The following is a 14,984-nucleotide window of genomic DNA, read 5'->3' as shown; positions in this document are numbered from 1 at the left end:
AACTTAGAGGTTCATGGGCTAACAGTTTCCTGTATTTATTTTTTCTTAAGGCGTGTATTATTTAACTCTCTAATCATTAATTCCTAAACTTAAATTATTTCCAGATGCCTTTCTGAATTTCATAACGAACATCAGAGACCACTAATCTCCTCAAAGGCTCTTGCAAAACTCTCCATGGCTATGGGCACATGGAGACAATTAACATGATTTACAGGAGAGAAGGGTTATTGGAAAATAGGTGACCCACTGCTTCTTCATGTGCCTGGGGTTCCCGAGTCAAAGAGGCAACCTCAGATTTCTTTTTGTCCCTGCTTAAATCCCTAATTCTTAATATTGCGTAAAAGGAGGGATGCAATTTGTGAATTTTAGCTCAGGAACTTCTCAGACAGTTTCGGCCTGCTTCTAGACAGGGGACCTATAGGTAGGCATTACTAAGGATGGAAAAAACGAGAGCTATGTGTTGGCCTCATAAGGCAGCTATGGTCACATTGTAGATCTAATGTCAGGACTATGGTGCTTGCTGTTAGAGATAGGGAAAAAAAGAAGGGAGGGAGGAAAGGAAAAGGGAGGGAATGAGAGAGGGAGGGATGTTTTTAACACTCTGTGCCAGCATTTTTCTTAATGTATATAGACACCATCTCATTTAATCCTCACAGTAATACTAACAGGTGTACTATTATTGTCTTTTGACATTTTCTTTATTAATTCAACAAATATTTGTCTATTGCTTACCATTGTCAGGCCCAGGCATGGGGTCTAGCAGTAAACAAAACAGATGATGGTCCTAAACACAAGGGTCTTACATTCTAGGAGACAGACTCTAAAGAAATATATAAATAAATCCATTCTGTAAGATTAAAAATAAAACAGAGTAAGCCGAAAGTCTGATTTGGGGGTACAACTTCAGAAAAGGTGGATAAGTGCGTGGGTAAGCTAGTGGATTTCTGGGAGAAGCTTTTCAGGCTAGGAAAACCCAAAGTGCAAAGGCCAGGCGGTGGAGGAACAAAGGACTTCCTTTCTTCTTTCAGAAGGATGGCTGCAGCCACCTGGGGGACACGGCCTGTCAGGGGCACTGGTGCAGAGAAGCTGGCGATCCAACCAGGAGCCCTGGAAGAGTGCAGGGGGCTGAGCCTGGACTCAGAGGTAGGAGCAGCCTTGTGAGCTGTTTGTTTACTGTCTGTCCGCAGCTCCCCGCCCCATGTCAGCTCCATGGGAGGTGACGTGTGACCTGCTCACCCCTATGTGCACCGAGAAGATAAATGTTTGTCCAGTGAATAACTATCGTGAAGCTGTAGGTTACTAGCCCCATTTTACTAAGGAGGAAATTGAGATTCACACATTTTACTTTCAGCTCACTTAGCGGGTAATAGTAACACCAGTCATAATGACAAGAACGTTTATTAGTTGCTTGCTAATTGCCAAATAATCCTGTTAACAAGCCTGTGGGTATCTACTCTTGGGATCCCATTTGTATAGACAAGGAAACTGTTGTCAGAGAGGTTACGTGGCTTGTTCAAGGTCACCCAGCTAGGAAGTGGCAGAACTGGGAATGAACTCAGTGTATGCACAGTACTGACAGTTCCCTACGCCAGGTGTCTTGGTGACCTGTGTTAGCTCTCTCTCGCTAGGCCCTCTCTTTGTGTCAGGTTTCACTTGCTAGACCTTTCTATTTTGAACAAACACAGAAAAAGTATTCCTTTGTGACTTCCTCTTAACCTTGCAGACAAGCTCCCCAGTGCCTTGTGCAGCTGGCATCTGTGCCTGAACTCAGCCTCCACGGCCATTAATTTCCCCTGGAGAGAACGTGGGCCCAGCTTCTCCAGGTAAGACGCAAGATGCCGCTGACTTTTAGCCTGTGAGAACAGCTTTTAAGACGGATGCTCAAATGCCCACGCTGACCCTCCTCCAGTGTCCCTCCTGGTATCTGCTGTGTTTCCAGACTCAGCGTTTCCAGACTCAGTAACGATCCATGGAATGGATTTTCTACCCATTACCTCTGCACTCAGGGTTCAGGGTCAGAAAATGGTCCCTTTAGTATAAAAATTGGCTAAAAAGCTTCAGATTAGGTTACAAATGGAGGTGATCACACTGATATTTCCTTTACTATATGTGCTACATCATCACCATCACCATCACCACCATCACCACCATCACCATCATCACCACCATCACCATCTCTAACACTTACAGATCTCTTACCTTGTACCAAGCACTATTTTAAGCTGTTTGATAAGCATTAACTCATTTAATCCTCACAATAACTCGGTGACATCACTATCAGTCATTAACCCCATTTGCAAACAAAGAAATCGAGATACAGAGCCCAGGTAACATATAAATGTTACAGAGCTGGGGTTCAAGCCTGGTTTCTCTGGCTGGGGAACCCCTGCTCTAAGTGAACAACTCTCAGACTTTGCTGTGCAAACACATCACCTTGGGGACTTGTTCTGAGTCAGTCGCTCAGGGGTTGAGGGCCCACCACTCAGCACAAGCCCCCAGCGGGCCATCTGGCTGTGCATCGCCGCACCACCCTTGGAGTAGTAGCCACTCAATCAAGACCCTATTATGCTCCCTACATAATTACCCGAAGTCCCATTATCCAAATTCTATTCATGAGAGGAGTTCACCAACGTCAAACTCTTCCTTTCTGGTCAACACGGAGCCACCATGGGCACACACAGTACGTCCCCTCATTGCAGGAGAGCCATGAGACTGGGGAGTCGGTGGGGCTGTCAGTGAATAACAGTTACTTAACACATACCTCTCACTGAACCCAGGATTCGGGGGGTGGGGTGGGTTGGGGTGGACGTGAATGTGAAGACTGGCTTTGGTCAAGGTCATCTGAATGACCTCAGTGAGCAGAGTCCCCTGCCAGGGACCAGTGGACACAAATGCTACACGAGAGACAAACGCTTGCTGTCTCAGGCCTCTGACGTCTGGGTTTCTTTGTTACTGCAGCACGACATAGCCCATCCTCTCTGAAACCAGGTGTTCCGGCCCATTGCATGACCCACCCATTCGATGGTACCCGTCCCTTTGGAGTATCTCGTGGCGCGGACAAAACACCCTCCATGTCTTCTTCTTCTTTAATTCATTACGACATTGTGGAATAATGACTGGGTGAGCACTGGGCGGGGGCCTGTCCTCAGAGAGAGTCAGAGGGGAGATAATATGCAAGCACACGTATCTTGGACAAACGCTAGAAAACGTACCAATAAATGTTACAGGAGCCCAGAGAAGAGCAGAAGGATTTTCTCGCTTTCCTACCCTCCATGTGCATGGGCCTTGCTCTGTCCCCTGCACAGGATCTGATCCTTCTCCCTACAGAGACTTTACACCTGTTGGGGTTTGTCCCTGAAGCTCCCTTCTTATAATGTCCTTTTCAAATGCCCCCCCTCCACGGGGTCTTTCTTCCCGTGGACACGTCCCCAAACCCAGGACAGAGCCGTCCCATCCCCACCACCTAATAACTATTGTTCAATAAATTCTAAATGATGCCTTTGAGGAAGGGGTGTTTGGTCACAGGCTTCAGGTTTGGGGGAGATGACCAGTGACAATGGGAAAGAAAGACTGGAGGGAGCGTAGGACAGCCTGTAAATAGGAAGGGAAATGTTGCCCCCACCCAGTCAGTCCCCATAAACGCCCCTAGGGACGTGGATTAAACTGACTCCACACACAGTCATTGCGGTGGGTTCAACCATTATATGGATTTCATCCTCTCCATCCTTAAATCTTTGGTTTTCGTTATCTCAGTTTTATGGGCACGATTCATTAGGACCTAAACTTTGAATTTTTAACACGAAAGCACGCAATGCAAACTCACCCGCCGCTATGGGACGCATCACCGCACTTACGGTACCACATTAGCCTGCCGTGTAAGTTCCCTCCCGTGTAAGGCATCTTAGGCCAAGTGGTTGCTGTGGTTCACTACAGACCTAGCCCGCTTCTGGGAGGAAGGGGCACTGATAACTTTTACATGGGACTACCTGCTTTCAACCACCATCTCAGGGTGGGACGATCCAGGTAACTAAAGCATGGCGTTATTGACTCCCCTTAAAACTCTCTGATGGCCTGTTAAAAAGAAAGGTTGAGTTTCCAATGGAAAAGTGCCAAAACGGTGTTTTGATACTAGGAACAATGCAATGCCGATTCCATGCATGGATGTGAGAAACAGCTCGGCTCCCTAACCCACCTGCCTCAGGCAAATGGTTCTAGAGTAAACAGTGCCCCCTGGTGGCGCTGACTGGCATTTCCTGCTGGCAAAAAAAAAAAAAAGCTCAGATTTCAGGGTCTAAGCAAAGAGGTAGATATATCGTAAGGGTGTCATTAATTTCGGCTGCATTTTACACTAATGCATGTCTTTCTCCTCAGGATGCAATATGGGTCAGTACTGGCCCCTTTGCCTCTGACTTGTGAGTAAAAGTCATAATACTTCCTGGGGGCGGCAATTTTGATAGGATTTCAGTTTTCTACTGAAAGCAGTTGCCTTGGTGGAACTCAGGAGACTGACCTTTGGTCTTTCCGGAGAGTTCACAGATTAAAGCTCAGGCCAGCTGGCACTGGGGACCAGGCTGGTCTCCGGGACTGACCGTGACAAGAGACATTGTACATACATTGTTTAGGCTGCCCTTATGTTTACTGATGGACTCAAGTGCCACGATTAGGGCTCAATTGGGGAAACAGAATAGGGGATTTGTGTAAGAATGAGGCCTTAGATGGGAGAAGGTAGAGAAATCAAACTCCAGAAGGGGGAGTTGGAGGATAAGCTTTCCTGAAGCACTGGCGTGGGACTCTGGCACGCTGGCTCCAGCATATTTCAGGGGGACAAACGGTAACTTGCGGGGGAGTCTGGAGAGGCAGGAGTGTCCAGCTTCCAGAGTAAGGCCCTGTAAGGGGAACCGTCCACAGAGTACATGAACGGGCTCAGCCTCTGCCATGGCCACGTCCATGCCTGCTGGATCCATCTTCACAAAGCTGACAGCTATCAATCCTGCATAAAATACAAAATAAAAGGAGATGCACAAACAAATGAATAAGACAAATTTCCTGGAGGCTCTGAAGAGTGAAGGGAGGCAGGCAGGCTCTGGAAGGGAATTGACATTTGGAAGAAAGAAAAGGCCTGGAGAAAGTTTCCTGTTTTTGTGGCTTTTCCCCTAAAACCAGTCACAGCCAGGGTTCCATGTGGTAACTAATATTCATGTAGAAACCCGCTCTTCTGGTCTGAAGAACCAGAGTACAGAGTTTGGAAGAATCACAGCCACTGGAAAGTGGGGCGGAGTCCAAAAATGGACAGAACCAGGAAGGAAGACACCCAGTTATGTGTACAAACTTTGCCCAAGTTTGTGGAGGACCCACAAACCACCTATGATGGAGAAGCCTGAATGGAACAGCTGAGGGTGAAGGAACTGACGTGATGTGAGCTGCAGCCCAAGAAACTTTTTAAAAATCCAACCAAACTGATTGCCAGCCAAAATAAAGACGCTAACGCTTTCCTGAGGAATGTAACAAAATCCAGAATCCCCCCAGCATCACATGTACAGTGTACGGAGAATAATCCAAAAGGATCTGATATTCAAAGTCAGGAAAATGTAGAAGCAGAACCGAAAGCCCCTCGTTGGGTCTTCTTGGTGACGGTCCTTGGTGCTCATCCCTGCATTAGGGACCTAGGTATAACTAGTAGCACTTAAACGGTGTGCCAGATTCTGCTGCCAGCAGAATGCCCCCGTGTCAGCTGGCCGAGCTGTAATCTGTGAACTCTCCAGAAAGATCCAAGGTCAGTTTCCTGAGTCGCACGAAGGCAACCTCTGTGGACTAAGGCATTGAGTCCCCCTAAAGTAGAATCACTCTAAATAAGAATGAACAGGAGGCCGCATATAGATTAGCTTGCCCGTTTTACAGAGGAGAACTCGGGTGCTCAGTGAGGTGAGCCATGTGTGAGTCAGCTGACGGGGCAGTGAGACTGCCTCCAGACCATCTGAGTGCTGGCTGGGCACTCTTTCTCCGCCCCGGAGGTTCCCACATTCTTTTGGATTCCATGCAGTGATGGCATATGGTGTCAGCTGGGTGCTTTCTGGTCCAAGGACAGTAATCCAACTTAAACTCCTTGATGCAAAGAGAGACTTTCTTGGCTCCTGCCACCAAACAGTCAAGGGTTTGGCTGCCCCTAAGTCTGGCTGGGTCCTGGAGCTCAAACAAAGATACTGAGGCTCTGTTTTGCCTCCTTTCATCTTTTTTTGGTCTTCTGGGTTGGCTTTACTGTCAGGTGGGATGGCCTTAGGTGACAGCTGTGAGAATTCCAAACGTATATCCTGCCAGCTCAGCTCCTCAGTGGAGAAATAAATGATCTTTCCCAGTAACTGGAACACAAGTCCTGGGGCTGCATTTCATTGGTCGTGGCTTTGGTCACATGTTTATTCCTGATCCAATCACGATGGCCCATCAGGGGCTGAGTTCTGATTGGGCAGCCTGGGTCATGTACCCCCTCATGGGCCTGGGAAATGACTCAGCCCCCCACAAACCAGGGAGTGAGAGGGAAGGATGAGTGGTTCCCCAAACACAAATGGGGTGCTGCTCACAGAAGGAAGATTAATACTGGGTGAGCAAAAGCATCATCCAAATATACATTTTCCAATGACTGTGTTAATAGTCTCCATATTTTATTTTGCAAATGAAATATAATTGAAATATCCAGTCAATTATAAATTATAAGCAGTGATGATGGTCAGTTCATATATTAACATATATTTTTTTAAGCTGTGAAGGACAGAATGGCAGAGTGAGGCACAGGGCAGGGGCAACATTACATAGATTTTTATGTGGGACCCCCACTTTGTGTGTCACACCTCTTTGGGTTCCAGGGGGAGTTTTCTCACGGCCTCCGCGTGGAGATGGGAGTTTGCAGAGCGCTGCCTTTTAAGGGGCGCCCAGCAGACCCAGCAGGGAGGGGAGGGCCTGCAGTGTCTTCTAGCCATAGGCACGCAGTGACAATTATTACAGCACCAGGGGAAGGACGCGCCATTAATGGACTGGGCCACCCCCTGCCATTTGCAGGACAAGAGGAAGGCAGTCATTCCTGCATCCTTTTACTGCAAAAATGATCATTCATCATTCCTCCTCCTTTTATATTTGTCAGGACACTTGGTGGAAAATTGGAAGAAAGCCACAAAAATGGGGAAAAAATTATCCGTTGTCACCAACTTTAGAAAGAGCAGTGTGGGGCTGGGGTTACTGTCAGCGAGACCTGGGCCCTGGGACACACTCGGGGCCTCCCTCCCCTTCTCTCTCCGTCCTCCTCCCTCCCTCTCCCCTCTTCCTCCTCCACCTCCCAGCCTCTCCCCTCCACTTCTCCCTTCTTCACTCCGACCACCTGTTCTCCAACAGCCTGGAACCGTGAGTGCCAGCGGTTCCAGGGCTTGTGTTCTTTCATCGTGAATTTAAAACATTCTAGGGAAGGAGCTTTGGATGAGCCAGTCAGCCACAGGTCCAGCTTTCCCCCAGTCTCTGTTCCCAGAGGGTGGCATCTTATAAGTGATGGCATTAGTAATTCAAGCCCCTGAGAAGGGCTGAGAGGCGTCAGTGTGGGAGCTGGGATCTGTGCAGTACACTCGCTCTTTATTTTGGTATTTCTTTCTTCCTTCGTAGTTACTGTGTCCCTCAGGGGCATTGGCAAATCCTGGGGCACTTGTCCCAGGGGCTGAGGCCTTCCCATGCACAAGCCAGTGGGCCAGGTCCAGGGATGGGGGCCAACTCGGTGTGGATGGCTGTCCCACTCCTTGGAAATCTGCCCTGCCCAAATGCCACTCGTTTCTTTGTTGAGAGGCCTGATTTTCCTAGAACGGGACAGAGGGCAATGGCCTCCTGTTCTTATATGTGACATCCCCAGCAGGAGGTGCAGAATTATCTACTGGGGTGTGTTCTGCTCTGCAAATAAAATGCTGTTAAAGCAATAAACTAAGTACTTAACACCTTGATGTGAACCGGCTTATCAGGCCTTACCTTAGAGAAGGGAATGGCCATGGCGGTTACAGATGCATGGGCCCTCCTATAGCTGTGAGAAGGAAGGGAAGGAGGCAGTTTTAGAGAAAAGAAATGCCGGTTTCACAGTTCGCACCAGCCACAGATGGTGCGAGGGGGACCAGGCTGGGAGTGAGGCCCCCCCAGACCTTCTTCATCACCTTCTTTGGGCTCAGAATGTCCCAGGTGGGGCCCCATCACGCTGTGGACACCTCCTGACAGTCAGCCACCCTCTAAGCATTTCATTAGAAGAAAGCAGGAACGCTGTCGTCTTGCCCTGAAATTGCTCATTGGAATTACTGACATTGCATGAGGTCCCCAGCCGCCCCCAGCCTGCACTGGGCATCCACTGGCCCTGGTGAGTTCCCATCATTTGCAGGGCCGGATTCCACGCAAAAGTGCACAGAGAAAAATGTGACACTCGGAGGGAAATTGGAGCATTTTGTGAAGCTTTTCCAAAAGAAAAGCCTTTTTAATTTTCTTACAACTGTAAATGTTTGCCCGACGTTACGTTAAACTGCTCAGTCTTTGTGTGAGTAACAATGAATTGTCTTTAAAGGGGGGTGGGGGAGACCTGCTGGGCTGGGACCCCAGTGCCGTACTCCTCCCTGTGCGTGGAGATCGAGCCTTCCGACTTCTCCAAATGTGCTGTGGTTTACATTTGATTTGAGTTTGGCTGAGAGACTCTCTGTGTTGGCTTTCATTCCCCCCTTTTAAACCTGCTCCTCGCCACACCCTGGAGCCTCTGCTGTTAACAGGGGTCCCGTGAATAGGACATAGGTTAAGGTTAGGGTAGGGTTCAGTCCCATGCCAAACCCCTCGGGCCATATTCTGTTGCTTTTTTGCATAATGTTCCTGGATGGCTCTTCTTCCTGTGGGTTTAGCTGTGAGTGGAGGTGAAGGCTTGAATGTGTGACTGTGCAGGGCCTGCCTGAGGACAAAGCTGGCATCTTGAGGGCAGAGCCTGGAGAGGGCGAGCCAATGTCACCTGCATCTGAGCCAGCCCTGACTCAGATGCCCCTTTCTTAACGAGATGATGAAGTCCGGTGTCACTCAGCCAGGTCAGGTGGGCTTTCTGTGGCTGCAGGCGCACTGGCTGAGGAGGCTGTAGACTCTTAGCCATGCGCTCTTTGCTCTGTCCCCGACCTGCCTGTGACTCTGGGTACATCACTGGACCTCTACTAGCTGACCTGCCCTCAGCTGTCAAAGACAGCATCACCTGGGACAACCCCCAAGGACCTGTGACACATGATATGTAATTTCCTATGGTCTAGCTTATTTGGGGCTCAGGGATTAAGGAACTAGGGGTCCCCAGCAGCAACACTGTTCTGTGACAATCACTGGGGCGGGGGCGGGGGGAGTGGGGAGAGGGATGCGCACCTGGAATGTGCTGGGACCCTTAAATGAAACACCCCATTTAGTCCGGCAGAGCAGTCCCACCCAATGCCAGGACTTGTCCCATTTTACAGATGACAAGAACAAGGCCCAGAGAGGTTTACTCACTTGCCGAAGATCACACAGCAGGACAGAGACAGAGCTGCACTTTGAGTCCTGGTCGGCCCAGATTTCCAGGCCTGTGTTTCACTATTTCCCCTCTCTCAGGAAGAGGGAGAGTAATACTTGTCTCGAAGACGTGCATCGGAGAACGTTTTACACACAGCAGACATTTTCAGGTTTCACCGGAGTTGTACCATTTCCCCACATCTGGACACGATCCGCTTGGAGTGAACAGAGAATTCAGCCAGCAGACACTTGAACACGTGGCCAGGCTCCCGACTGCCCACTCGGGCTTCTATTCTGCAGCCAGCCCGCTGGGTCCCCCTGTGCCTAACATTGGCCACCGGGAACCCAAACCAGTAAGCCTGCTCAGCAACGACTGTCTTCTCTGAAATCTGCCTCCATCTAATAATTTCTTATCGGCACTGAATTCAATTAGGCCATTCAGCCGTCCAGTCAGTGTTGCCAGACAAGGGCCATTCATAAGCTACAGCCACCCGACTCACGCCTCCATTCACTGATCAGGTGAATAAAAGGTATTTTATTGGTGCCTTTGGATGTGGGCTCCGCTGCCTTCTGTCTTTCCATAATTAAAAACGGTGCTTTAGTGTAAGCATTCAAGTAACTGTAGGTGTGGGTTTAACCTGCCTGGATCTTAGATGCAATCGCTCTTTCTCTTCTCAGTTTGCATTAATAACGGCCAAGCCACCCAGCAACCGGAAGTCGTGGCAGTCACTCAGATGACGAATTGCAATTCTCCAGGGGCTCACGCCCGGGGTCTCGCTTTGGGGCCACATTGGAAGCCTCTGTTCTCATAGGTAAAGAAGACAGCGATCCCACAGCCTTGGGGTTATCTTCCCAGCGCTGCAGGAGGGGAATGCTTCAGAGGTGTAAGGTCCTAGGCTCCGGCCGAAGGTCAAAGTCTCCTATGTCGTTACACAAACAAACCCAAAGGTGACCGTCCTTGCCCCCATAAAAAGGGAAGTTCTTCTTGTGGAGCCAATTGCTGAGGCTGCTTTATGAAATAAAAATCAGATCTAGCTCCATTTCACTCCGCAGCGCGGCCGTGAGAGAGAATTACATTACCTGTCTGCCCTCCTTAGGCTCCTTGCTAGCAAACAGATGGAACGAGATGATGCAATTTGCTCTGTGAGCTGGTCCTCTGAATTCAGATGTGCCGAGGGGGCGGAGGAGGCGGCAGGAGGATGGCCCTGGGAGGTGGGCTGGATTGAGCCCAGCACTGAGTCTGGGGTCCTGGAGGGGGCATCTGCCCGCTGCCCTGGGTGTGTGCGTCATCGCTGAGCCCACTGGAGCCCAGGAGGACAGAAGAGGAAGCGGATCTGGACGCTGCTCTCACCCTCTACTCTGTCCCTGATCAAGAAAACCATCTACAGAAAGCAGAAAGAGCCAGTCCTGGTGTGTCAGAAAGGACTGTGTTTGGGGGATTCACAGAACGCTCAGCTAAGCAAATTGCAGCTTAAGCAAACAAGAGTTTATTTGAAGCATGTTGCAAGAAGTTAAGATGGAAAGATTGCAGACTTTGTGCAGTGGAGAGTTCAATTAGGTCATTCAGCCATCCTGTCACTGTTGTCACACAAGGGCCATTCATTAGCCACAGAGATCCACTCCTGGAGATCCACTCCGGGGGGGAACCCCTCTGGCTGTGCCATGTGCCCAGCCATTCAGAAGGGCCATGAGGTGTGGCCCTGTCCCCTGCCCCAGAGATCCATTTGGTCACACAGACCCTGCGTCTCTTTTTCCACATCCTCGTTGGCATTTGTTTGCATCCTGGTTGGAAGGTGGCTGCTATGCCTCCTGTGTATCAGGTCTGTTCCAGGTAGGAGGAAGGAAGCAGACGGCCTTGTGTGGTAGGCAGCCTGCAGAGATGGGTCCCACGATTTCCTGTCCTAATCCCAGACACTGTCAACATGATGAGCTATCTGCCTGTGGTTCTGCTTACATGATAAATGGGATTTTGTAATCCAGATGACTACGCGGTTGGCTTTGCATTAATTAATTAATCCGTGGGTTTAAGCTAATCCAATGCGCGCCGTCTCTAGGGGCTGAGAGTGCGTGACACTTGGACCCTGGATGACAGCTGGAAGGAGGTGGAGACCCCAGTCAGACAACCACACAGAACTGAATTCTGACGGCCTGAATGCGGCTGGAAGCAGGTAATTCCCCAGGGCCTCCAGATCCCAGTGCAGCCTGCTGACACCTGGATTTCCGGCTTGTGGGACCCTCAGTTTGGGACCCAGTTGAGCTCACCTGGGCGTCTGACCCCCAGGACGAGGAGCTGACCAATGTGGGGTGTTGTAAGCTCCTCTGCTGGTGGTGTTTGTTATGGCAGCAATAGAAAATTACTATACTTTGCTATGAGGTTTGGACCTTCATCTGGGAAGGGACGCCCTCCCCAACAGACGTCGAACTAGACTCTGGGTGCCAGGCCCACCAACGAAAATGTCTTAGCAAGCTGACTTTATTAGGCCGTGCGAATCAGGGGCCAGGAGTGAGGGCGAGGGGAGGGAGGCGGGGGCAGGGTTCTTGCCCATCACCAGCAGGACTGATTACCACCCTGTGGGCCTGGCTTCTGAGAGGGTGTGGGAAGGAGGGGCTTCACCAGTCCCTGGGGAGGGAGAAAGGAGGAAGGCTTTACGCCCGGCTCCCGTATCCACTGGTTGGAGCTTCACCCCATGTGTGTGAACCCCCTGCACGGCTGGGGGTGCATCTGTGGGGGCAGGACACATGGCACGGCCTCAGGGGTTCCCCCCAGGAGAAGTCAGGCAGGGCCCACACTGAGCTTGGCTGCGACAGAAAATTCCAGATGTTTGCTGGTGGAGTGGCTTTTTTGTCCCTAAAGGCTGGACAAGAGCAGGGATGCAGGTAGGAGGCAGGGATGACAGCAAGTAGAAGGAAAGAATGAAGGGTCTGGGCGGGGCTCGTCACGGAGGAGAGACCTAAGTGCGCTGCAGCAGGGACTTCACCTCAGTTATGCGTGAGTGGGGACCCCTGCTGCAGCCCTGCCACCTACACGTGTCTCCCCACCCAACAGTCTGAGAAACAGACACAGACCATGAGCGGAGGTGGAGAGTTCGGGCATGTTTGGGGGGTTGGGGTATGAAGAGAAAAGCTCACCTCGGACCTGTGTGCACCTGGATGCTTTCATAAGCCAGGGAACGTCCTCCCAGGGCCGTTTTCAGTGCCACACGACCAGGGCATCTGTGCTCCGCCCTCCAAAATGTTCTAGTTCATCGAGGCCTCCACAGGCTCAGACACGGGCACGTCCAGATGGTCTCACCCACCCGGTACTCTCTCAAGGCTGCGGCCTTGCAAACAACTCCCACCACCCACTGTCCTGGGTCAGCTCTAGCATCCACCTGGGTCACACTCGCTCCGTGACCTCCTCCAACACTGTCACGCCTGCATCCATTGTGGAAAAACAGAGCATCTCCTTAAAGTGCTTCCGTGCCGGAGCTCTCACCTTGGAACAACCTTTGTAACGATTCTTGAACTTCATGTCTCCTTTCCAATGTGATCTTCAAAACAATGCTGTGAAATCACCAGGGCAAGTGACGTCATCACTGCAGGTAAAATCCAGCCGGGAAGGTCGACGCGAAGGTGCAGGTGTGGCTGCCCCCTGACGGCAGGGTCGTGGCTCTTGTTCACTCCTGTATCCCCAGCTCTTAGCACACTATCTGGTCCAACTTACATGCTCCACAGGTATTTGTTGAACAAGAGGTTAATGAAGCAGGTCACTGTCTCCGAGTCTGGAAATGCAGGTCCAGGAACACCCACTGGGCTGAGTCAAATAGAGCAGGTGTCAGGCAGCAAGGCGAGGTGGGGACGGTGACAAACCGACATGCACCACCTGCGTTTAAAGGTGGCCAGTGTTTGACTCCGGCTGATGGTGCCATGCACGAGTGGAGACCCCGTGTCACTAAACTGACAGGTTTGTGCAAAATGTCCTGATGCATAGGTGGTGGCCTCTGATATAACTTCTTTAAAACGTGGATTAAGCTTTAAAAAAAACAGAAAGTCTGTGGGACTGTGAGTTTTTTCTGGCTCCGCCTGGATGATCTTGTTCTAAAGAAACAAAGGAAATCACTGCCAGAAAGTCCTCACAGAAAACTTGTGAGCGAGTCACTCTTCCCATGTCTGTGTTTCTGCCGGTGTGGAAGGCGTGCGACTGTGAAAAGCCATGGCGCTCTGGTGGGCGAGACCTGTGGTTCCTTCCACGCACTGCTCTTCCCACCGTTAAAACGGGAATGGCGCGTGTGAGGTCGTGCCTGCAGAAAGATGTATTGGTTTGGGTGCCAGAAGGAAGCGAGGCGGCCTGAGGTGAGGTTGTAAGTTAAAAGCAGACAAAAGGACACTTCGGAACCACGGCAAACAGAAACCGGAGCTCCTGGGGTCGGCCTGCAGATGCGTCACTGCTGTCAGCCCAGCCTGTCCTTGTCCAGAGTGTGGGCCGTGTGGGCAGACTCGGCGGCAGTCAGATAGTGCTGGTGTGTGCTGGGCACTCATCTCCTGTGTCCCTGAAGTCATGGAATTCTCTTCATTGTTGTCCCCCGTGGAGGAAAAGGTTTGGGTGCATTTTGTGGGACATGAAGACACCGTACAAAGAGAGGCTGTCTGTCACTCGTCAGTGGGTTCTGTGTGGTGTGTAGGTCCGCGGTTAACAAATGGCCACACAGGCGGTGGCCTAAAATGCAGAAGTGTCCTCGCAAGGTTCTAGAAGGCCAAAGTGGAGGTGTGGGGAGGGCCGTGCTCGCTGCAAAGCTCTCGGGGAGGGGCCTGCGTTTCCCCTCCAGCTTCCATTGGCCCTGAGATTTGCTTGGTATTAGACGCGTCACGCCAGTCACATGGCCGACAAGCCCAGAGGTGGGAAGCTCATTGCTTCCCTGGAGACTGGAATTCCCAAGGAAGTGCTCGCGGCCCCACTGTGGGTCATTGCTGACCCCTGAGTGATCCCAGCTATGTGGCTGGCGGTGGGTCATCAGCATCCCGAACGGGCACAGGTGTATCCTCCCGAAACCTCATGGGCTGGCCATGGAGGGTCAGGTGGTGGCAGATGAGCAAAACCACAGGTGTCCGCTGCAGCTTCAAGGTCAACGTTCACCTCCAGCAGCCACTCCTGTTCCAGAGGGAGAGGCAGACAAACTGGCCAGAACTGAGGTGGGGGCGACGGTCGGGCCCCCAGGAGACGACCTGCCCAGAGCGCCTCCCTTCCCCCGCTGCACCCTTAGCCGTGAGCATGAAGAGGGCGGAGCGTGGCAATGTCAGCAGGCAGAACAAGTGCATGTTGCGTGATTGCCGTGGTGCGGTCTGGAGCTGCCTTTTTGGAACCACAGCTGCAGGGCGGCCGGAAGAGGCTTGTAATCAGCTCACAAGCAGCAGCGATTTTTAACTCCATCCTCCGGCTTCCCCCAGCCGAGCCTCTGCTTCCCTTGTTAACAGATGAGAACATACGTGTT

General features: G+C 51.0%; 2 long non-coding RNA genes across 4 annotated transcripts in view; one reads left to right on the top strand and one right to left on the bottom strand.

Moving 5' to 3' along the window:
• Positions 1-1,369: 1,369 nt before the first annotated feature.
• LOC141569167 (uncharacterized) overlaps positions 1,370-14,984 on the top strand; it is a 467,986-nt gene continuing 454,371 nt past the window's right edge. For all 3 annotated transcript variants that reach the window (XR_016022426.1, XR_016022427.1, XR_016022428.1), the window contains exons 1-2: positions 1,370-1,823; positions 11,571-11,684. This is a non-coding gene — a long non-coding RNA (uncharacterized LOC141569167). The remainder of the gene's footprint in view (positions 1,824-11,570; positions 11,685-14,984) is intronic.
• Positions 1,738-11,454, bottom strand: LOC109456446 (uncharacterized). Its single transcript, XR_002138863.3, has 3 exons — positions 9,517-11,454; positions 7,996-8,047; positions 1,738-4,990 (listed from the first exon to the last, which is right to left on the bottom strand). It is a non-coding gene; the product is annotated as an uncharacterized LOC109456446 (long non-coding RNA).

The sequence above is a fragment of the Rhinolophus sinicus genome, chromosome 9 (assembly GCF_057876585.1).
Source record: "Rhinolophus sinicus isolate RSI-liver-muscle chromosome 9, RSI-T2T, whole genome shotgun sequence".
Lineage (NCBI taxonomy): Eukaryota > Metazoa > Chordata > Mammalia > Chiroptera > Rhinolophidae > Rhinolophus > Rhinolophus sinicus.
The sequence above is the reverse complement of the archived record's forward strand: the minus strand, read 5'-3'. Positions and strand labels throughout refer to the sequence as shown.